The sequence below is a fragment of the Lissotriton helveticus genome, chromosome 7 (genome assembly GCF_964261635.1).
Source record: "Lissotriton helveticus chromosome 7, aLisHel1.1, whole genome shotgun sequence".
In the NCBI taxonomy this organism is placed as follows: domain Eukaryota; kingdom Metazoa; phylum Chordata; class Amphibia; order Caudata; family Salamandridae; genus Lissotriton; species Lissotriton helveticus.
In genome coordinates, this window is record NC_136068.1 from 1939935856 (window position 1) to 1939960838 (window position 24983).

The following is a 24983-nucleotide window of genomic DNA, read 5'->3' on the forward strand; positions in this document are numbered from 1 at the left end:
TGTGAAACACTGAGACTCAGTGACCAGTCTTGTCACACACTGAGACTCAGGGACCAGTCTTGTAAAACACTGAAACTCAGTGACCAGCCTTGTGAAACACTGAGACTCAGAGGCCAGTCTTGTCACACACTGAGACTCAGGGACCAGTCTTGTCAAACACTGAGACTCAGAGACTAGTCTTGTCACACACTGAGACTCAGAGGCCAGTCTTGTAACACACTGAGACTCAGTGACCAGTCTTGTCACACACTGAGACTCAGCCACCAGTCTGGGCACACACTAAAACTCAGCCACCAGTCTTGGCACACACTGAGACTCATTGACCAGTCTTGTGAAACACTGAGACTCAGTGACCAGTCTTGGCATACAGTGGAGAGTGGAGAGGTGTGGTGGAGCGGCCAGGGCAGCTGACTTCAGAGCACAGGGTTCACGGTTCGATCCCCGGCTCCAGCGGCAGCTCAGCTCAGCACCATGTTAAGCAAAAATTGTAAGCATTTGATCCTCCTTACTAATATTTTCAATCAATCACATGAAAGGACTGATTTTCCTCATTTGTTAAAGATACTACAGTGCCAGTTGGTTTGTATGAGCAGAGTCCCCTTTATTGATGTCAACACAATGTTTCATCCACTTTTTGCTCATTTTTCATTTATCCATTATGCAATTGGTTCTTACAACAAAGGACAGAACAACCAACACGTGTTTTGCCCTGTTTGGCGAGTCGAGCAAGGGCTTTCTCAAGGCTAATTTGCAGTCTTTTTTCTGTTTTACCAGGCAGCAAAGTATTATATACATTCATAGTCATGTGGTGATGTATGCATAATCAATATTCATATTTGAGATTGTAAAAAGCCGTAATCGTCAGGTCAGGAGTCTCCGGTTAAATCCGTGGTATAACCAACTGGCACTGTAGTATCTTTAACAAATGAGGAAAATCAGCCCTTTGATGGGATTGAATGAAAATATTAGTAAGGAGGATCAAACACTCACAATCTTTGCTTACCTTTGGTCGTTAGAGGATGGAAAGGTCCAGAGCCTTGAGCCAATCTTTCCTCCAAACAAATACGTAATTTGGGATTCATATCCAGACTTAGGGATTCCTGGACAGTGATCTCTCTTTCTAATTAACCAGCTCAGCACCAGGTGACTCTAGGCAATAGCTCACTAAATTTCCACAATGGCCCCCAGCCCTTTGGCTTAATGGCTATGGCGGTCAACCTCGAATCTGGGGAACTGGGTTTGAGTCTCGGTAATGAAGCTGAACATCCTGTGATCTTGGGAAAAGCACTTAATCTCCCCGTGCCTAACAAAAATTAATGTGTCCTCATGTAATGCAACTGGTGCTATGTAAAGTGCTCTGATACCCGATTCAGGTCAAGTTTGTGCTACATAAAACTCTGTAAAATAAAACAACAAAATAAAAATAAGTAAGGGTGAGTAGTTTGTGCTTTACAAATACGGATTTACACTCAGACTCAGTGACAAATCTTGGCACACATCGAGACTCAGTGACCAGTCATGGCACACACTATATCGACCAGTTTTGCACACACTTAAAATCAGTGACCAGTCACAAAACACACTGATATTCATTAAACACAACACTCACTGAGGCTATTACAAGTTCTTTGATGATATGGTCCTCCAGCTACAGGCAGGTGATCCACTCCCACATATAAAGTTAATGCAGGATTCTGTGATTTCCTCTCTAGGTGGCCGGGAGATCCCTCGTCTAATGAGGCAGGCGATAATCCTGGGAGTGTTGGTTGCAGTCAACGTGTTCATAAACATCGTGCTCTACCGTCTGGGTAAGAAGTGTGGAGTTGACTTTCAGATACTATTACATCCCCCATTTTAGCCACAGAATTACTGTTTGGAGTTGGCTGTCAGCCTCAGCAGTAATGTCTGATTCAAAGGTTTGTCTTAAACATTGCTTAATATGTACGTTCTCCTGGATGATGCAGATGGTGATGGTGTTGGTGATGGTGATGAAGATGATGATAATAAAGTGTTCTGATCAATGAGAGTTGCGGAAGGCTCCTGAAGATGGCGACTGAGTCAATGATGAATAATGATGATGAATAATGATGATAATGATGATGATGAGGAGGATGATGATGAGGATGGTAATGATGAGTGTTAGATGTTGTGAGTGTTGGCAGTTCCTGAGGACTCCTGAAGGGGGTGCCATGGTTAGTGATGATGATGATGGCAATGAGGATGGTGAGGATGATGATGATGATGATAATGGTTGTGACAGTGGTGACAAAGATAATGATGGTGATTATGGTTATTAGTATTAAGTAATTGTTGGTGATGATGATAATGTGAAGGTGATGATGGTGTACCAGGGATCCTGTTCTCCTACAGAACTGTGCATAGAGACTTGGAACCTCAGTAAGTTAGGGTGTGCCACAACTCACCTTAGTACCCAAAATCCCCTTACCTGACTAGCTACAGTGTCTCATTGGTCATTACAAACTACCAATGCTTAGACAAACCAGAACATGGACTTGGATTACCTCAGGTAACGTGGAACACATGAACACTCCTTCGTTATACAATCATTTCAAGTCAAAACAAGGAGTAAATGAGGACGCAAGCATATTTGAAATGTTTATTCACTAATGCAGGGTTCTCAAACGCAGTATCCTAAATAATACCAGCAAACATATTATAAGAAGCAAAATAATCTGCATAGTTACTAGTCCATAGAATACACAAGGTGACAACATGCTAAAATGCTGAAATGAATCGAGTTTAACAACACCTAATTCTCACCCTCCTTAACTAGCATAGTATATTATATCTAAGAAGGTCTCATTGGGTTTTAGCAGGGCGACCCCTTACCTCAAGTTCCTAGTGGTAAAGGATCAAATCATCTTCCACCAGGTCTCTACATGCGAAGCACCATCAAGTGTGTGTGGGTGCACTGCGTGAAGCAATATAAAACGTGCCTAAAGCCAGAATTTGGCTGCCGCTGTATGTATGATATGTCTAGGAAGGTGCGAAGATCAGACCTCAAAACAACCACTGTGTCGAGTTATCCTGGAAGGCTTCAGCACTCAGTGTACAGACACACTTCATTAAGCAAAGCTGATATCAGAGCAATAACATATTATTCTCGTGTGAATCCAAAGCGCTCTACTAGGCTCAAAGCTAAAACAACAATTTATGTGTCGTGTGCAAAAGCAGCAGACAGGAAAAATGGCGTTTAATCTTCTAATAAGCTCATGCTAACTTAACACAGCATATAGGTAAAGCGTATCAATATGACATCCCCCCCATGATCCGAGCCCGGATAAGACAAAATGACATAAAGGGCCAAACTTTGAAGTGCAGAGTTCAAGAACGACGGTCAGTTCAAATTTGAGCAAGTAAGAAAAAATATTTTCGTCACTCCCCCAAAAAATTAGCATCCTCATGATAATTTGAGTGAAGTCAATAGTTCTGGAAAAAGAACAATCTAGAAATAAGTCTCAAAAAATCTAAACAAATTCAATGTTGTCAAAGTCAATAACGCTGGGACATGCAAATTTAGTCATATTGTCAAAAAAAATTCGAAAAAGTTCAATTTTAACTAAAAGTGTCGATTGGTCTCAGCGAAGGACTGAATATGCAAAATAAGCAGCAACAGCTTCCAAAAGGAAGTCACTGTTATCATCAGAAAACAATTCAGCCATCCAATTCAAGAGCGGGAAACAACATTCATGCTCTTCAATTACAGGAGCCTCTAGCACCATCAGAGGACAACTCAGTGGGTTCTCAATGAAGCTATGTGCCAAGAAATCTTGCGCCGCTGAAATTATATCCCAACGACCCAGTACTCCATGCATCGCTGACAAGGCCATAATCCTTTCGTCGGAACAAAGCAACTCGTGAGTAACTAAGGGACTCATGAGATGATTAAAATCCAAGTCAGGAGATACCATCTTGCAGAGACACAAATCCAGGGCCCAATCGAAATCACAGCTCAGGCAATGAAAGACAGGCTGGACACATGTAAAATAGGAAAACCGATTCGATAATCCATACGCTGCACTTAAGATGGCGAGCGGCAGCGTGCCATAGTATTCAAGAATTCTGCTGCGAAACAGTGCCAGTCGGGACTGAGCGTCTTGAAACACAGGACGGGCATCCATTTTTCACAAAACAAAATATCAACAGAATGCCAGCAGCCAACGCGAGTATCACAGGAAACCCATCAAACAGGCTGGAAAATATTGAGTGAAGGAAAGCAGGAATTACTCCAAATATCTTTTCAAATGAAGTCACAAGACCACAGCTAACTATTTTTAAAAAATGTGCAAGGCCAGAAGTGGTGGACACGTTAAAGATTGTATGAATCAGCTCACTGAAATGCAAAGTTAGGTCAGTATTTAATAAGGCTTGCACCTCTGTGCGGGTGTTGGCAATGTGAAGGACAAATGTTTCATGAGCCGAAGTCAGAGCAACCTCTTTTTGTGACAATAAGGCCCTTATTCTACTAATTCCATTGAACTCTGCACTCAAGGTTGGAATTCGCGGCCAGATGGAAACATCCGAGTTCCCATGCGGAGGAGGATACAAAACATTTTTACAGCACACCACACATTCTGATACTGTAACCACATAAGCGACGCCTTTTACTAGCCCACAACAATCTTCATTATTTAAAAGTAAATAGCACCGTTTGCCAGTAATGTGAAAGTGGGGACTATTGCGGGAATGGGAGTACCTTTCAAAACACAGGCTAAATCGGATATGTCTACACATTAATGAGTGATCTGGTGTTTCTGTACACTCTTCACCCTTGAGAGAAACTTCAATCCCCTCTCTAAGGCATCTGTAAGTAAAAGGAAGCGACCAGGCTTCATGGAGGTATGAACTACCCAGGGGCTCGTATCTACCAATGGCTAAATATTTCAAACAGTTTGTAAATTTAAATAAAGCAAACGGTAACATAATTAAACCGTGGATGAGCCATGTCGCAGTCGTGTTCTCTGCCACAGTGAATGGTAAAGACTCCAACTTTTCAATGTGTGACATGGAAAAAGATGCATCTCTCATTGAAAGCAAACGTTGCTTTTCTTTCAAATTAAAAGGGGCAAAAAGAGAGGAGAAATTCATGTAAGTCCAAGGCACTTTTCTGGCCTTAAGCGTCTGCAGGGTCCATGCAAACTGCATAATGGAACACAATTGATTTTGAACATGGTATAACACAGAGACTTCATCGTGCACAATATCAACAAAAGACGATACAATATTATCCAATGTGTAAATGCAGGAAGAAAGCGTGTTAATGCTATTATCCACAACAGCAAGCACTTTCTCCAAGTTAGCTTGATCAATAGCCCTAAGGCGGGTTGCCGCTTCAATCTGTGATGTTTTCCAAATTTCATTATAAACCGCATATATCCATCTTTTTGATCTACCACTAGCCGGACCTTTTATAAAATCATTTAAATCAACATCACCCGTTAGTTTAGATAGATGCAGTTTAACTGATGCCAAGGTAGAATGTTGGAGCCAATTCTGACACAATTTGCCTATTGAATAAGTGGTGACAGAATGGTCATTCTCAAAATGGGGATCTGTCCTGATTTATTTGAAGCCATCAGCTAAACCCAGAAAACGATGTTGGCACGAATAAGCACTTTTGTGCTACAACAGCCAACCATCAGGATCCAAACTGGATATATTAAAGGACGAGTTCTGCAACAGAGTTTGCAATTCCCTAATGGAAAATTTGGTAAAATTACCCCAACCTGAATATTCCTCCAATTCAGGGATGGAAGGAGTATTCAGTTTTTTGGAAGAAGCCAATCCAAAGCATGTTGTTTGAGAAATGGTAGAGTTAAAAAATAACATCTGATTTGGGATGAGACAAGCACGGTGCAAAGCCTCAGTGCCTTGCACCTGCCAACTTTTAGAACCCCAAATTGATTTAAGGTCAATTGTTTCCTTCCACATTTCATAGCCTCCAACAGCTAACTGCTCTAGGAAGGACTTCGAATACAATAACTTAGTACCGGTAAGTCTAACCTTGGACTCAGATTTTTCAGTCATTTTAAAATTAAACGAAGCAGGATTGGACTGATTAAAGTCGGTAAGATAAGTGTACTTTTTCAAAAATGTACTCGAACTGCCTTGTATAGGAGCCGGGCAATGCTCCCACTGTGTATAATTTACAGTATTTCTTCTGGAACTAGTTTTGTGTAAAAAGTGGTTGCCAAAATGTTGGAAGCAATCTAAATCACCATAATTAGCAGAGTCTAAATATAAATCTTCAGCATTAAAGGCAGCATAATATTTCTAATCAGAAAACAATGCCTTCACGGCCTGAACATCCCAATCATCAGAACGTATGTTTTGTTTCACCACATCCCCCATGTTGACTCTAAGCCCATTAGGGGCATTAAGGGCTTCAGTGGGGCCATGGATTTGAAATTTAACAGGATCCCATACAATCCCATATAGGACAGGCCAAGCAGTGATCGAATCAAGAATATCGGGGGCCAAGCAGTGATGTTAACAAAAGTCAAGTCTCTCTTCAGTCTGTGGGCAGAATGTGAGGAGGAAAGGGGTGCCAATGTTCCATTTAGATGTCGAATGCATGTTCTCTCTTCGACATAGTGTCCGTTGACCAACCGGAAAAAATAAAACACAAAACCAATAGACATAAAAAGGTAAATTGAAAAAAGTACCAGCCAAATATATGTCCATGGAGGAATACATTTTTTTTAACAAACTTGTATATACTGCAATCCGAGAGGGCTTTTCTGAAGTATGCGAGACAGTTGCAAATGAAAATCTGGATTCTGTGGCCAAACGTGCTTGTAAATCAGGCATCGATAAGTCAGTTGGGTAAGTGTAATCAATTTCATCAACGTTAGTACCAGGCAAAGTACTTAATAAAGGACTGGAAATTGTAGGCATCTCGATGGCCACCTCCGGCTCAGGATTAGAAGCAGTGGCCAAAACAGAATTTCTCACAATCGAAGGACAGGAGACTGCCGGTGTCATACTAAGAAGGATTGGCCACTCTGTGTATCTTGACATTGTCAATAGAGATAAACCTGTTTTCTTTACGACCTGGAAGTGGTGGTAAAATGACTGTTCTTGTGCCCTTCACACCAAGCACAGGAACCGGAGCTCGGTAGGAGGGACCAAATTCTTTCTTGTTCTCGATCTTCTCCCGAACCAGTTCTCCAACTTGGGGCAGCCAGCCAACTACCGGGATCTGCAACGCATCATCCGACGTGGAGGGCAAATGTTCCTTTGCAAGACTATCTCTGGTCTTTTGTAGCTCCTGTAAAACATTGCAATGTTCATCTACGTCAAAGGCTGTGGCTTGGGCCACCGAGTCTAGACCGTCAAGGTCCGGTACATACATCTTGATACCAAAGAGCATTTCATATGGGGGCTGCCCACCCAGAGACCTTCTAGGGAGATTATTAAGAGTACGCTGCACGCCATTGAGATGGGCCAGCCAGTTCCTGCCAGTGCCTATAACTCGGGCTGTCAAAGATTGCTTTAAGTCACGGTTCATTCGTTCCACTACACTATTACCCTCAGGTCTGTATGGAGACGAAAACTTGACTTGGACCCCCCTCGAAATCATGGCATCCTTATACGCCTTAGAGGCGAAAGCCGGACCCTGATCCAAATGGAAGGTACCACAGGTAAAAATCTCTACAAAGACGCGCAAATCTCTGATGACAGTCCATGAATCAGTCCTGCGGTGGGGCCAGAGCCAGACAAAGCGTGTGCATGAATCAACTGTTACTAAGATGTACTTATACGCAGTATCAGAAGAAAAAGGACCGCAGTGATCTAAAAAACGCATCCTAGAGGCTTATTAGATATGTACAACTGAGTCTGTGGCGAACACGCAGCAGTTGAAGGCTTAATCTGCTGGCAAATGTCATATTGAAGGACATAATCGCGCGTCTGTTTGTACAGTCCCCGCCACCAGAAACGCTGTTGTAACTGAGATACAGTGGCCGAAACGCCCACATGCGCAGACGCAACGTCTTCATGTGCCGCTGTGATCAATGTATTCCTGCGATCCGAGTTGGGAATCAACCTCTCCCCAACTTCAGGAATTTTCACATAAGGAACCTTATCGGGACTTAAGTGGTATGTGTACTTCGAAGGGAACCCCGCAGGATATTTACTTCCCTTCTCAGTGGCAGCAATAGCCGCCAAGATATCATCATCAATCTTACTTTTGGACCGTGTAACTGCTGCAACTAAATATGTCGATACTGCAGATTTCGCTGCCTCATCAGCAAGCGAGTTGCCAATAGTGTGGACTCCTAGCCGCTGATGACCCAGAGTATGAATTACAAATACAAGTGGTAACCGCTCTTTAAGCTCAGCCACTCGGACCCAGATCATTTTATGTTTTATTGTGCTACCCTTGGAATCACGAAAGTCATTCTGAATCCAAAAGAACAAGTTCTCATTGTAAGACTGGACACAGTAGTAAGAATCACTCGCAATAAGAGTCGTCACACTAGGATCAGCGTACTCTAATGCAAGCATCAGAGCACGAAGCTCTGCCAATTGTGCGGTGCAGTCCCCTAGTGTCTGCGTGTGCAGGACTGTGGTAAATAAATAAATAATACCCTATTTTTGACTAGGCATATAGCATTAACAGATAGCTCAATAAATAAGAGTCAAGATTCGAGGTAGTAGGAGTTTCTGCAGGTTTATTACAGCATAAGGACAGGATCAGGACAACCTGCATAGGATGACCCAGCAGCTGCTGGGGCTAGGTCTGGGATGAGCGCGCTAACTTTTAATAACAATACATGAACTTATATACATAGCGCAAACACATAGCATTACATTGCAGTAGGCGTAGCAGTGGGTGGAGCAGAAGGCGTGACGCGTAGCAGTCGCGAAAGATAACAGTAAAAGTAGGTGTAACTGGGCGTATACATAGACATGTGGTGCAAACGTAACAGAATATGTCATGAATGGGGCGGAAACATAGGAGGGGGCTACCTAAGGAGCCGGGACCTCTAACCTTAATGGTGCGCGTAAACTGGCAATGACGTATTACTAGGAGAAACTGGGGGCTATGAACTCTGTGCTAGGAGCAGAGACTAAAGTCTGGAGGGTCGGAGCGACATGTACCTAAACCCTATCTGGTATCTGATGTTTAGGGAACATGTTGATATAAACTAGAAGTCATGAGGGGAGAGGCTAACTTGATTCTAAGACTGGACCATGCATTATTCTACATGTAGTGTGTGATGAAGAATACTAAATGACCATTAAATACAGTATTTCTCTAACGTGGAGCCGCATAGGCTAGACAATGACGGAAACTATTGATGCAGTTCAGTAGCTTAGGAATGCAGAGAAGGAGGACTGAACTGATAACTGGAACTATAACATACTTTTGGCAGACTCAGAGGCAGAGCCAAGCTGCACCGGGCACTGCGAGGCAGGAAGTAAGTGAAAGGTCGAGGATACAGGTGGGGGCTGTACCGCTCCTCAGCGAGACTTCAGGAGACAGGAGCTGAATCTGTGGTCCGGGCCCTTTTGAGGCCTGGAAACGGGGACTTTATAATGGAATAACGTGCACACTGAGAAACGTGGCAACGTAACTTTACATAGGCCTGATATTCGTAGTATTCACGAGGACTGGAAAATAGCATACTAGAGGTGGACACAACTGTAATTGCGTCATTAATCGGACATGGGGAATAACATATGCATATTGTTCATGCACACATAACATATGATGGATGAGGCGTAGGGACACAGAACATGGCAAAATTTACTTTTCCACATTCCCTCCTTGTCACTACGTTTCCATCAGGAAACATCAATATTCATGATACCGTCTATCATTTCATACAGTACCATTTGCTCGTCTCGAATTATCTTGGAACGGGACTTGGAACGGGGCTTAGGACTAGGAATACAAGAGGTAGCACACATGCTGCAAATCGCAGGGCCACATTGTATACAGAGGCAGCAGCTAAATATGATCGCTACTGCAATACTTAGAAAGGACAGGACTTTCCATCCCCATGCGGAAATTATATTCCAGAACCAACCGGACCATGTCCAGGTGCCTGGATCTTGATGTAACAGATGGGCAATATTATGGAGTCTGGTTATGGCTGAATAAACAGACGGCGCGTTATTTGGAATGAAAACGCAACAACTAGATCCGATGAGTCTACAGGCCCCGCCCCTATCGGCCAGTATGACGTCAAGGACGAGACGATTCTGTAAAACGACAATTCTCATAAAGGATTGCTCTTCAGTTAAGTTACCTAGAGCGGAGGCAGTCTCATCTACTACTGCTTCAAGGGTTCTTGTTAACCTACGAATTAGCTTACTATTTACAACTGTGCCTAAATAAGGGAAAACACCTTTATCTATATCAATGAATTGCTCTGCGGCAGTTTCAGTATAATCGACAATCGGGAGAATTCTCTTGTGTCTAGTATGTACTAGGAAGGAATTCCTATGGTAGTCAGGTGGGGCTAGAAAAACAGGTGGCAGTAGGAGGGCAATATAACAGGTTCCCTCCCAATCGAGGGGCAGACGAACATATGCGGTTTGACCACAAACAAAATAAGAATGACGTGAAGCTTTGAAAATAGATTTCCTACTGTCACTATACTTGACAATAGTAGTACAATCACTATGTCCTACGTGTACGGAACCCTTATTTCGGACACATAATTCGCCTTTGACTGGTAGTACTGAAATAGCAGGTAAGTCTGGAGTAGTATCAGACTGAACATTCAGGACCATGAAATTCGACGAATAATTACCTAAATTATACACTTCATTTTCTAGATCTAACCCGGTTCTGCGGGGGAGACCTTGCTTGTCTGGAAAACATGTACTGTTAAGAAAAGACATATCTGTTGCGGATGACGTTAACGTGGACCATGCTCCACACGAACCATTATGTGAAAAAGGATAAGGAAAGAGTGGCAGAACTCCCTTTGATGTCTGGAAAGGGGGGAGTCGACCACACACCCAACAATTAGTGGCATTGCTGGTCTGGTGTGAATAATGTAACATACGGATAAATGAATTATTACGCATAGCGAGGCGGTATGAATATTCGTGAGGAGGCAGATCACTAAACGTGTGCTCTACTGTAACATTAGCAGACTTATTTACATGAGGAACTGAGAAACACAGGAAAAGTGCGTAGCTAGTGCAGGAAATCATTATGCTGATGAATAATATGAAACTTAGAAAAACGATACATTGAATTGAGTTTTGACTGACTCTCTCACTATGGGGGTCTATTTTATACATGTCAGAAACAGTCTAACCGTTTCACCTAGGGGAGGACTTATACAATCAAACTGACTGACTTACTAGACCGTAGTTTTTGCTTATACTCCTGTTGCGGAGTTTTCTCTAACAGGGAAGGGGTTGTAACAATGTCTTTTGCGGGACAGTCCTTTAAAACAATGTCTTGGCAGTCTTTAAAATCCTGGGACTCCTTGGAAATGTTTTTAGAAACGGGTTTCAATCCATTGAAAAGTTTTACATGAGAAAGGTGGACCCACCCCTTCCTGCCTTCCAGCTTGACGGCAGTACGGGTGGTCAAGAGGACCTGACGTGGCTCCTTCCAACGAGGTTCCAGCGGACTTGATCTGTCAAAATTCCGGACCATCACAAGGGAACCTGGAACGATTTCATGCGGTGCCACCTCGGTATTGTCTGGAAAGGCGGCAGCAACCTGTGAACGACATGAGTTGAGGGCAGACATCAAGGAAGCTAGGTAATCTGTCAACATATTACATGAAACATCGGTAATACTTCGGGGTCTAGGAGTACCCCACATGTTAGGGGGGCGGCCGAATACGACCTCATACGGGGACAGACCTGATCTGGAATGTGCGACCATGCGCATATAAAATAGAGCAACTGGCAGAGCTACTAGCCAGTCCACACCTTTTTCTTTACAAACTTTTGCAATACGGATTTTCAGGGTCTGATTATGTCTCTCGACTAGACCGGCTGCTTCAGGATGGCGTACACAATGGAACTTCCACTGGTACCCTAACAACAGGGAAACATGCTTCATTAACTCTGAGGAGAATGGCTGACCGTTATCAGAATATACGACTCTAGGGAGTCCATACCTAGGGAAAAATTCACGAACCAACTGCTTGGCAGTGGTCGCGGCTGTGTAATCTGGGACTGGATATGCTTCTGTCCACCTGGACAAAGCGCATACAACTACAAGGACATACTTGAAACCTCGACATCGCTCCATCTGAATATAATCCATCTGGAGGACCTCAAAAGGGTGGTCAGGAGGCTGGAAACCACCTTGTTCCACCGGGACACTTTTACCTGGATTAAACTGACAACATATCATACAGGTACGGACTTTCTGCTTGGCTGCAGCTCGTAAATGCTTGTTGAACCATATGTTCTGGATACTGTCTAACATAGCTTTTTCTCCTAAATGTGCTGGACTATGTGCGGTATTAATAATGACCTGAACCATAGAGTCGGGGAGAAACCATGTGGCTCTACCCTTCGTTAACCATCCTTGATCTGTCTGGACCCCTCCTTGTTCGGACCATTTCTTGATTTCCTCGGGAGTAGCATGTAACTGGATATCTATGACATCTTGAGTAGGGTCCTTAACTGTCATGCATGTAGTCGGATCTGGAGTATGTGTCTGATTAACTGGAATGTCTAGAGTCTGTGCTGTAAGCTTGGCTGTGCGGTCTGCTAGATCGTTACCTTGGGAAATAATGTCAGTAACTTTCGTATGTGCTTTGCATTTCATGATAGCAATGGATGTCGGTAAATGTATGGCATCTAACAGAGCTTGAATAAGGAGACCATGCTGAATCTTGGTTCCATGAGAAGTCATGGAACCTCTCTCCTGCCAGAGCACTCCGAAGTCGTGTACAACTCCGAATGCGTAACGTGAATCTGTATAAACATTAACTTTCAGGTTCTTGGCGTGTATACAGGCTTGTGTCAGAGCAACTAGCTCTGCTGCTTGAGCGGACAGGGTATCAATACGGTGTGTTTCAATAACTTCGGTGTCAGTAGTCACTGCATACGCGGCGACTAGTTCTCCTGTACTAGTTCTCATACAGGAACCATCCACATAAAGTGTCAGGTCAGGATCTGGTAACGGAATGTCTGTCAGGTCTTGTCTTGGCTTTGTCGTAATGTTAACTACTTCCACACAGTCATGTGGGTCAGGGTTCAAACTGACTGATGGTAACAGTGTAGCAGGATTCAGGACGTTGCAGCGTCTAATTTCTATGTGTGGCTGGAACAGTGTCAATTCATAACCTGTTAAACGTGCAATTGTCAAGTGCTGAGTTTGTGTTCGGTTTAAAAGAACTTCTACTGAATGTGGGACTTGTACTGTCAGGGAGTGTCCTAAAACTATGGAATCACTTTGTCTGATAGCTAGTGCTGTGGCTGCAACTGACTTGAGGCACACAGGCAACGCCTGGGCGACTGGATCTAATGTGCTCGAAAAATAAGCACAGGGCTTGTATTGTCCTGCTTGATCTTGTGTAAGAACAGATAATGCTGTACCTTCACGTTCAGTAACGAAAAGTGTAAAAGGCTTACTGTAGTTCGGTGTAGCTAGAACTGGAGCTTGGCATAGGGCTTTCTTTAACTCGTTGAAACTAAGTGTATGTTCAGATGTCCAAGGGAGGACAGTCGATACGGCTGCCTCCTGTGTCGTTAACTGTATCAGTGGCTTGGCTAGAAATGCATACTGGGGAATCCATTGTCTACAATAAGAAGTAAGGCCGATAAAGGCACGTACCTCCTTCTGGGTTCTGGGCTGGGGAAGACTCGCTATTAACTGGATACGGTCGGGTGTCAACTGCCTACCCCTCTTGGACAGTAAGTGTCCTAAGTAGACCACTTGCTGGACACAGAATTGAAGCTTCGAAGGGGACACCTTGTGCCCCATCTCGGCTAGAAAATACAAGACTGTAAGTGATGCTCGCTCGCAAGCACGTTCAGAACGGGCTGTGATCAGTAGATCATCGACATACTGGAGCAGGGCAGTGTCCGTTGGCATGTGAATGTTGTCTAGTTGTCTCTTAAGTGCCTGACTGTAAATACTAGGACTTTCTGTGAAACCTTGAGGAGCGCGTGTGAACATATAGCTCCTTCCATTTAAACAGAATCCGAAAAGAAACTGACTGTCTGGATGAATAGGAACACTAAAAAATGCATTCTTGAGGTCTATGACAGTGAAGAACGTGGCTTCGGAATCAATGGCTGTCAATAGGGAAGAGATGTCTGGGACAACTGGGTACTGCGGAATAATACATTTATTAAGCTCTCGTAAATCAATCACTAATCGATATACTGGGGGTGCATTTGGATCAGTACGTTTCATGACTGGAATGATCGGAGAATTACATACATTGGAGTCAGTTTCTACAACTACTCCTTGAGCCATGAGCTCGTCAATAATTTTGGATAAGGCTGCTACAGCCTCAGGGGGCAATCTGTACTGTCTGATTCGGGGTAACACTACACCTGGCTTGAGAGTCACACGATAGGGTGTGATTTGCATATAACCTACATCAGTTGGACCTTGCGCCCATAAATGCTGCGGAACATTAGACAATCTTGAATCAAAATCTCGTAATACATAGTGACCCTTAAAGTCACGTAGGAACAGACGTATTCCCTCTGGGGAACAGCAAATAACTGCACCTAATTCTTTCAGTGTCTTAATGCCTAATAGATTTTCTGGACATGACTTAGTAAGTAACAGATCAGTAGTGCGGGACAATGGACCTACTTCTAGAGTAACTGGCTTTGAGATCTCATTTATAATGGGTTTTCCTGAAAATCCAATGGAAACATTTCTTGAGCCTGAGAGCGGAGCCCCTGGAACTTCGGCATGACTAATTGTGGTCCTACTTGCCCCTGTATCGATCAAAAACTTTCTGTCTTTCCCTAATACTTGACTGTGAACATAGGGACCTTCTTGATCTACAGGTATCTCGATGAGAGGCAAGCCTACCTCCCTCTCTAGGCTGTTTCATGAATATGGCTGATACTCTGGATACTCGGACTGTGCATACTGGTACATCTGTGATGTGACATGCTGTGTTGCAGCAATAGGCTGCGGTACTGTAACTGTCTGTTGTGCATTCTGTGACTGAGGAGTCTGTGAAACTTGTTCTTGTCTAGGCGGACGTGGTCTTTCTTTAGTCTTACCAGTAGCTATGTTATGTTTCAGAACTGCACACTCGTTTATAAAATGACCTGGCTGTTTACAATAATTGCAGTTCCCTTTAACGGGAGCTGCAGGATGACTGGCTTGATTCGGACCCCTCTTCTGACTGTCTTGAGGAACAGATTGTGCAACTAGCACTTTCATTTTCGTGTCTTTCATACGTTTTCTTTCGTGTTCTTGCTCTTCTCTGATTCTATTCTGGTGGTATTGGAGCATCTGGAGCATCTGGGACGGAGTATTTGCTTGCCAGGTGCTTTCAACTTTCAAAACTCGATTTTTAATTTGTGGACTTGAATTCTCGACTAATTTAGTAACGAAAAGGTGAGGGTATGACTCACTACTTGTCTTGAGACCACTGTTAATACTAAAACATTTTTCAAATCTAGAATAAAAATCACTAATATCTTCGTCTTGTTTCTGTTTACAGGCTGAGATTGCATCCCAGTCTTCTTTTCTAGTTGTCAATAATCTGGGTAAAACTTGAATCAATAATTCTGGTAATTCTTTACATTTATCTCCAAGACCGGTACCTGGTACTCGAGCCTTGTCTTCAGCTTCTAGAGCTGTCCAATCGATCTTTTTCTCTCCCACCTCCCATTCTTTTTCCTTTAACTTTTCATACACCCCTGCGGGCAACAGAACCTTTAACATTTTAATGATATCTGGGTAAGTATATTCTCCCATACGGAGCATGTCTTTTAATTCTCTATGGAACCCTGCTGGATCTTTGTCATGACAGGGAATTAATTTCTTCATTTCAAGAAGTTCCATCTTTGTTATTGGAGTGTATACAAACACTCGTTGCATTTCGCCACCCGTCCCTCTGACTGGGTGGACTTCTCGTAACGGATTCTGTCTGTCTATGTAAAATGGTTTACTTTCTGGGGGTGAGACATGAACAAAATGCGGGTTCAAGAACGTTCTATATTTGTGGCGTTGTTCTAGAATGACACTAATTAAATCGGTACCTAGACCTCTCCATCTGTACTGGAGTAACTCGTTCAGGATATCATGTAACGGACCTGGATCAGAGTGTTGACCCTCATACAGAGTAATGAGGTGCTGGATCATATACATACCCACCAGTCGCTGCTCGGCTGGGGGCATTTTCAGAAACATTTGTGCCACTATTTCGTCTGGAAAAGTGGTAGAATCAGTAATCCATCGGACTGCTGATCGGGCTAGTTCTTGTTCATGCATGGTACTTAACTCATTATAACCGATTCGTGATTTCAGAATGTGATCGGTAGCTTGAAATACTTGTTCTAGAGAACCTTGTTCTGGTGCTGAATGATGAAAAATAGACTTGGGTTCTAGGCGTAAATGGCGATCTGGAAATCTAGATTTTCCTACATACGCTATTCTGGCGGGATTCTCGTCCTCTTCTTCTTCGGGATCAGAGATACTTTCTTTCTCGCTTACTTGTGCTGCTTTACGCTGTTCGTGTATCTTTATTATCTCTTTACGGATTTTCTTGTACATACTCTCCATAGCACCGACGGTCTTGTGCTTACCCTCGGCTATATTATCACTCCACCTTGTCAGAATTCTCATTTCGGCGGAATCTTTAGACGGGTAGTCTTGTTCTCTTATTAGACAATTGATCAGGAACTTTAATATCATGAGCTGGATCTCGGCTTTCCTTTGAGACATAGTCTCGCTAATACTTTCTGGATCATCCCCTGTACGGATGAAACGATATATTCTGTCTAGATCTTCTTTCATATTCGGCAGGGTGACTAGATACTCGGCCACCTTTCTTACGCGAAATGAATATAAAACCATATTATCCTCGCCTGGGACTGGATCATAGCAACATTCGGCAAGGGATTTTCTTATTTCTGCAACAGACTGATACCTAGGCGTACGCTGTGATGCTTGTGCATGTAATTCGGCTAACGTTAAACGCTTGTGTGGCGGCGGGGTTTGAGGAGGACCTCCTCCTGCAGCCCCTAAACTGGAGTCGTCTACTGAGGCTCTACGTCCTGGCAGAGTGGGAAATGGAAATGTAGGCTGGACTTGTATGGCGGGCTGGACCGGGGGTACCGTAACAGGTACTCCGGTGTCTGGAGGAGCGGGAAGTGCCTGATTTACAGGGACTGGCGGAGCGCGAACAGGATTTGCATATTCTGGGACTGTGTCGTCCAAATAGGACGAAATAAAAATATCAGCTGCGGTCGGTTTGTGACGTAGCTTGGTCGGAACTAATGGTGGCGGGAAATTACTGGATGCCTCCGGGGTCGCTTTTGGCAAGCCTTCGGCAAGAAGAGGATACATACCCTTAATGAGGGCATGCCTCTGTCTGTCTGATTGTTCGGCTTTGACTCGTTCACCTATCTCGATTAATTCTCTTTCTTGGGCTCGTTCTTGGGATTCTCTACTTAACTCTGACTTTCTGACTTCCTTTTCGGTTCTTCTATGCGCTTCTTTACGCCATAACTCGATGGCATCTTTCTGTGACTGTCTGGCTTTCTTTTTCCATAATGCTTCTTCTACTCGCATGATACATTCGGCATCCCATGTACCCGATACGGGCCATCTATACTTTTCTTCTAACTGTTTGGTATACTCTACCCATAAATCTAGATACAATATGGCGCTTATGCCATGTTTCTGATACATAAAGTGACCTGGACTGTCCCTAGGCGGGACAGGAACTGCTTCTTCTAATAAACCCTTTCTAGTTTTTAGCTGACGTAATCTTGAAAAGAGCGGCATTGTAAACTTGAATCGGAACACAATACAATACACGAAGAACAATAACAATTGGGAAAACAATTCAGGCATACCACGACATTGGAAATACATTAAACAATATCATAACATAACAGTTCGAACAGAATATTACCTGGAATACTGAGAACAGAAACAGAACAGAATTTCTCGAGAACGGAACAGACTAGAATTACTGGATGCACTGCTGAAACAGTACGGAACATACCGGTCCCATAAAGGGACGCATCAAGACCCGTATCCACCTAGGTGAACACTTCGTTTGTGAGTCTGGGCACCACCAACCCACGGACCAGGAGTCAATTTAGATTGGTCCTGTCTAGATACTACCCCAGCAATGGTACTCACCGGGCAGCAACGGAAGGCCTCGGACGGGACTGGGCTGACGACGACGGACTTCGGACTTCAGTTACGGGTGGGCCTCCGGATACCTCGGACCTTGGACTCTCGGCTTGGGCTCTGGTCGGGACTCGCCGCGTTCCTCCACCGTCTCGTTCGGATGCTGGACCGCCTCCTCCGTCTCCTCCGTGGGCCTGAGGGATACTTGAGCAGAAATATCTGCCACTGCGCAGAAGAGTTCCGTCACGACTGTAGAGGGTCAGGGGGTCGGCGTGGCTTCACCGACGCGTGGGGAAAGGGCAAGTCCCTATTCGGGCGCCATTATGTGGTAAATAAATAAATAATACCCTATTTTTGACTAGGCATATAGCATTAACAGATAGCTCAATAAATAAGAGTCAAGATTCGAGGTAGTAGGAGTTTCTGCAGGTTTATTACAGCATAAGGACAGGATCAGGACAACCTGCATAGGATGACCCAGCAGCTGCTGGGGCTAGGTCTGGGATGAGCGCGCTAACTTTTAATAACAATACATGAACTTATATACATAGCGCAAACACATAGCATTACATTGCAGTAGGCGTAGCAGTGGGTGGAGCAGAAGGCGTGACGCGTAGCAGTCGCGAAAGATAACAGTAAAAGTAGGTGTAACTGGGCGTATACATAGACATGTGGTGCAAACGTAACAGAATATGTCATGAATGGGGCGGAAACATAGGAGGGGGCTACCTAAGGAGCCGGGACCTCTAACCTTAATGGTGCGCGTAAACTGGCAATGACGTATTACTAGGAGAAACTGGGGGCTATGAACTCTGTGCTAGGAGCAGAGACTAAAGTCTGGAGGGTCGGAGCGACATGTACCTAAACCCTATCTGGTATCTGATGTTTAGGGAACATGTTGATATAAACTAGAAGTCATGAGGGGAGAGGCTAACTTGATTCTAAGACTGGACCATGCATTATTCTACATGTAGTGTGTGATGAAGAATACTAAATGACCATTAAATACAGTATTTCTCTAACGTGGAGCCGCATAGGCTAGACAATGACGGAAACTATTGATGCAGTTCAGTAGCTTAGGAATGCAGAGAAGGAGGACTGAACTGATAACTGGAACTATAACATACTTTTGGCAGACTCAGAGGCAGAGCCAAGCTGCACCGGGCACTGCGAGGCAGGAAGTAAGTGAAAGGTCGAGGATACAGGTGGGGGCTGTACCGCTCCTCAGCGAGACTTCAGGAGACAGGAGCTGAATCTGTGGTCCGGGCCCTTTTGAGGCCTGGAAACGGGGACTTTATAATGGAATAACGTGCACACTGAGAAACGTGGCAACGTAACTTTACATAGGCCTGATATTCGTAGTATTCACGAGGACTGGAAAATAGCATACTAGAGGTGGACACAACTGTAATTGCGTCATTAATCGGACATGGGGAATAACATATGCATATTGTTCATGCACACATAACATATGATGGATGAGGCGTAGGGACACAGAACATGGCAAAATTTACTTTTCCACAGGACACTGGACTTGAACTCATCGTTCACCATGGCACCGACTACAATGGCGCATGCGGAAACTTAGGCATGTTTAGAGCCATGCCCAACCTGCGCCGAACCATCAGTGTAAATGATGAAATGGAAATCCTCCAAAGGCCTCATTGTTAAAGGAGCTGGAGGAACGAATTCGTACTGTAAATAGTCCTGAGAACGTAAGGAGGCATAAAAAATAAACGTGATGTCCGGAGACATCAATGAAGCAGCCCATTGAATCCACCGAGGGTGCAAAGCTTTTGAATTAGGTACACTGGCTTTCGCAACTGCCTCTAACGCAGGACAAGGTGTAACAACCAACATCCGTTTACCCTGTGACAGAGCACGTTCCTTTAGAATTGCCATCTCTACAGCCGTCAAAACTTTCTCCACAGTGGAAAATCGCATTTCAGCCGAAGTGTAAAAGTGTGACTTGTAAGTAATAGGTACTGTGTCTCCTTCGTTAAAAGTCAGGTAAGTGAAACCCACCATCCCAGGGATGATTCTTATAACCAGGTTGGTGTGGTTGTCACGTGTCAGTAAGAATTTAAAAGTGAGCAGATCAGCCTGCAAAGATTGTAGGATAGCTGAGTGCTCAGGCAGCCAGTTTGATTTGGTAAAAGTTGGTTGTATCAAAGCATGCAAAGGCTTGATACGCTGGGCATATTCAGGAATGTAAGTTCTCCCGAAGTTCAAAAATCCCAGCAAAGACTGTAACTTTTTCAGAGTTGTCGGAGCGCGCAGCTGTGCGCATTTCTCCAAGAAGTGAGGGGCCAATCCTCTACCTTCATTGTTGAGCTCGTAGCCCAAGAACAACACTGTAAACTCTGCAATGTGCGATTTTGCAAAGTTGAATTTGTAACCCATATCTGCAAAGATACAAATTAAGCGGTCAACTCGACACAGATGCTCCCAAAGTTCGTCGTCCGTGAGATAAATGTCATCCACATACGAGCACGCATCAGGGTCGACTCTCTCCAAGAGAGAGACTATGCGGGCAGTAAAAATCTCAGGACTATTCTTATAGCCCATAGGTAACCATCAAAATTGTTTTTGGACACCGCCGCAAGTAAAGGAGGTCCACTGGGAACTCAGACCTTCCAAATGGTGGGCATAAAAACCGTTGGAAAGGTCAAGCGTGGTCTTAAACTACTTACGTACAAGACTATCCACCAATGCAAAGCTGTTTTGTACTGCACAGGTACGGCAGTGCGAGTTTAAATGCCGGTAATCCAAGACCAAACGGTACGAACCGTCAGGCTTAGTCACAGTAAAAAGAGGGTTATTCATTGGTGACACACATGTTTCAATCACTCCTTGATATTCCAATTGGTCAAGGATTTCCGCAACGGAAGCCTTAGCTTCACGTCTTATGGGATATTGAGGTTGAGGCTGTGGCTGCGACCGCAAAGGAATCTCGTGGTGTGGGGAAAATGTATCCCATCCACAGTGTGTATGGTATAGAGCTGGTGCCAGAGCCTTAGCCCACTCTTCTGCAAAATTCAGCGCATGCTCCTTCGAGACTGTGTGCGCAAAACTGGGGAGGATTACCTCCTCCCTCGTGGAGCTGCGAGAACAAAAGGCGGCGGCCAGTCAGCCTCCACTAACAAAATGTCATATGTAGTCGTGAGATTTTCCCAAAATATCCCTTTTATGGTACGAGGTATGTTACCCTCTATTAAAAGGACTATTTCATAAAGTCTGTCAGGGGGAGCAACTATAGTGTCAACTGTTTCCACTACAACATAACGGTCAGTCGCTGTCATCTTCAGTAGTGGACGCAGGGCCTCTCATATTATGGTAATCTCCGAGGCACTGTCCAGCAAGGTCAGAGCCCATGTCAGATTCCGAAGCCGCGTTCTCACTATCTGTGGCATATCTCGCTGTTAAAGCGGCGACTTTCTTCTTTTGAAACTGGGGTCTCTTCGGTGTAGAGCCGTCCTGCTTTCCTGCACTGTCTTTCGGGCGGGGCTGGTCACGTCCTTGCTGGCCCCCCCGACCCCTGCCTCCTCCTCCACCACCGGTCGTCGAGGCCGATGAATCCTGAAAAGAACGAGGAGAGCGTTGATCAAAAATCGATCAGGTGATTTAATCTTCGCGCGATCGCGCAAGTCATAAACATGTTCTGTGGGTGCAAGCAATGGAGACAAGCAATGGAGACGCAGGACGGGACTCCTGTTTCTGTTGTTGTTACTTTCCTTGTTTTTGTTTTTTAGGCCAATTTTTGTTTTTTGGACTTGGGCTGGACATCAGTTTCTGACTTCTGTCCTTGGGGTTGGTTTTCCTCTTTAATAGAAAATGGCTTGAGACCCCTACTATTGCGGCCCACGGTTTTATAAGCCACGACAATAATCCTCGCTAACTGACGGGGTTTTTCGGCATCGGGGAGCGCCTGTAAAGCATTGGCTACCTGAAAGTTCACCGCATCTCCCTTGACATTAGCAAGTATGAGATCGCAAACTACATTCAAGGTGCCACATAGGCGCATACCCAATTCAACCGCAGCCTCTGGTCTGTGCTCATCCTGAACACGTTTAAGGACCGTAGGCAGGACAGTCATAGACGGAGTGCCGTAACACCTTGCACAGACCACCGCAAATGTTCTACCCCAGGTCTCACAGTCACCGATTTCAGGGGCCAAGTCTTTAGGTAAGCTTATCGTAAGAATCCTGTGTTTTTCACCAGGAGTCGTGTTAGGAAATACTGCTTCCAGTGGGTCAAATTTCTCGGCAAGCCAGAAAGGAAAATCATCCTTATCTTGGGGATGCTTGCCCATCACTGCATTGACCATCACAGGACTGAGCTTCATGCCTCCTTGTCCTGCAGGAAGCGCCGCACCACCCGGGGCCCCGCCCTAGAGATTACGGGTTATGTATTGTACCAACGAACGAATAACGCTAATCGAGACGACATGTAGTCATCTCAACTCAACAACGGTACAATTGCCGTGTTGAGGATGAGGAGTAAATCCAGCCAAAACAGGCCAATTTTCACCCTGAATAGACAAAGGACCTAACCTCGGAGCTGCTAAAGTGTGGGGGAGGGCGCCACCAAACCAAACACAATGCTGCCAAGTATCTATAGGTACTTCCTGGGTCCTATACGGAGTATATTCATTCGGCACAGGGGTGGGAGTGTACGTGTGGAACACACCTGAATTTCCGTCCACAGCTGGGAAGGTCACCCATGAGTAAAAGATCTCGTATGGGTAAGCCACCTCTGCACTCACCACCATTTATTACTGCCATGCCATCCACGGGAACATTATACTGCAGCAGATGGTTGCGCACCGCAATGCGACTATCCTGCGGAATGTCCACCGTGGCCATAACGACACAGGGAGGTAAAAGAAAAAAGTAAATTTTTTAGCATAACTGGGTTGTAATTCAAGGAAACCGTTTAGAAAGATTCAAGCTTGAAAAGACCTATTTACAAAAATAGGTAGGTTTTTCCGACACCATCGTTTTCCGGAAACGACAGTGAAGGGGTTAAGAATCGAAAGATGTACTACTCAAGTGTCATGTAATAAGGCCACCGAAACGTATGGGCGCCATGTACCAGGGATCCTGTTCTCCTACAGAACTGTGCATAGAGACTTGGAACCTCAGTAAGTTAGGGTGTGCCAAAACTCACCTTAGTACCCAAAATCCCCTTACCTGACTAGCTACAGTGTCTCATTGGTCATTACAAACTACCAATGCTTAGACAAACCAGAACATGGACTTGGATTACCTCAGGTAACGTGGAACACATGAACACTCTTTCGTTATACAATCATTTCAAGTCAAAACAAGGAGTAAATGAGGACGCAAGCATATTTGAAATGTTTATTCACTAATGCAGGGTTCTCAAACGCAGTATCTTAAATAATACCAGCAAACATATTATAAGAAGCAAAATAATCAGCATAGTTACTAGCCCATAGAATACACAAGGTGACAACATGCTAAAATGCTGAAATGAATCGGGTTTAACAACACCTAACTCTCACCCTCCCTAACTAGCATAGTATATTATATCTAAGAAGGTCTAATTGGGTTTTAGCAGGGCGACCCCTTACCTCAAGTTCCTAGTGGTAAAGGATCACATCATCTTCTACCAGGTCTCTGCATGCAAAGCAACCACTGTGTCGAGTTATCCTTGAAAGCTTCAGCACTCAGTGTACAGACACAGTTCATTAAGCAAAGCTGATATCAGAGCAATAACATAATATTCTCGTGTGAATCCAAAGCGCTCTACTAGGCTCAAAGCTAAAACAACAATTTATGTGTCATGTGCAAAAGCAGCAGAAAGGAAAAATGGTGTTTAATTTTCTAATAAGCTCATGCTAACTTAACACAGCATATAGGTAAAGCGTATCAATATGACAATGGTTATGACGATGTCGAAGAGGATGATGATGATGGTGATTTTAAGTGTTCAGAGAGCTGAGAGCTGTTGAAGGCTCCTAAAGGGGGTGCCATGGTCAAGGATAGATGATGGTGATAATGATGATTAAGTGTTCGATGTGTTGAGAGTGTGGAGAGCTGTTGGAGGCTCATAAAGAAGAAGCCACAGTCATTGTTGGTGAGGATGATGCTGCTGATGATGGTAATGATGATTATTAAGAGTGTTGAGAGCTCATGAAGTAGACACCACGGTCATTTGTGGTGACAATGATGAAGGTGATGATGATAATTAAGTGTTTGAAGGGTTGAGAGCTGTTGGAGGCTCATGAAGGAGGTGCCACAGTCATTATTGGTGATGATGGTGGTAATAATGGTTATGACAATGGTAAAGATGATGATGGTGATGATTATTATTAAGAGTGTTGAGTGCTGTTGATAGCTCATGAAGTAGACACCACGGTGATTCGTGGTGACAATGATGAAGGTGATGATGATAATTAAGTGTTTGAAGTGTTGAGAGCTATTGGAGGCTCATGAAGGAGAAGACACAGTCATTGTTGGTGTGGATGATGCTGCTGATGATGGTGATGATGAATATTAAGTGTTGAGAGCTGTCGGTAGCTCATGAAGTAGACACCACAGTCATTTGTGGTGACAATGATGAAGGTGATGATGATAATTAAGTGTTTGAAGTGTTGAGAGCTATTGGAGGCTCATGAAGGAAAAGCCACAGTCATTGTTGGTGAGGATGATGCTGC

At 44.2% G+C, this 24983-nt stretch overlaps 1 pseudogene; it reads left to right on the top strand.

Annotated features, from left to right (window-relative positions):
• LOC144769999 (E3 ubiquitin-protein ligase TRIM39-like) overlaps nt 1-24983 on the top strand; it is a 75352-nt pseudogene that overhangs the window by 11299 nt on the left and 39070 nt on the right.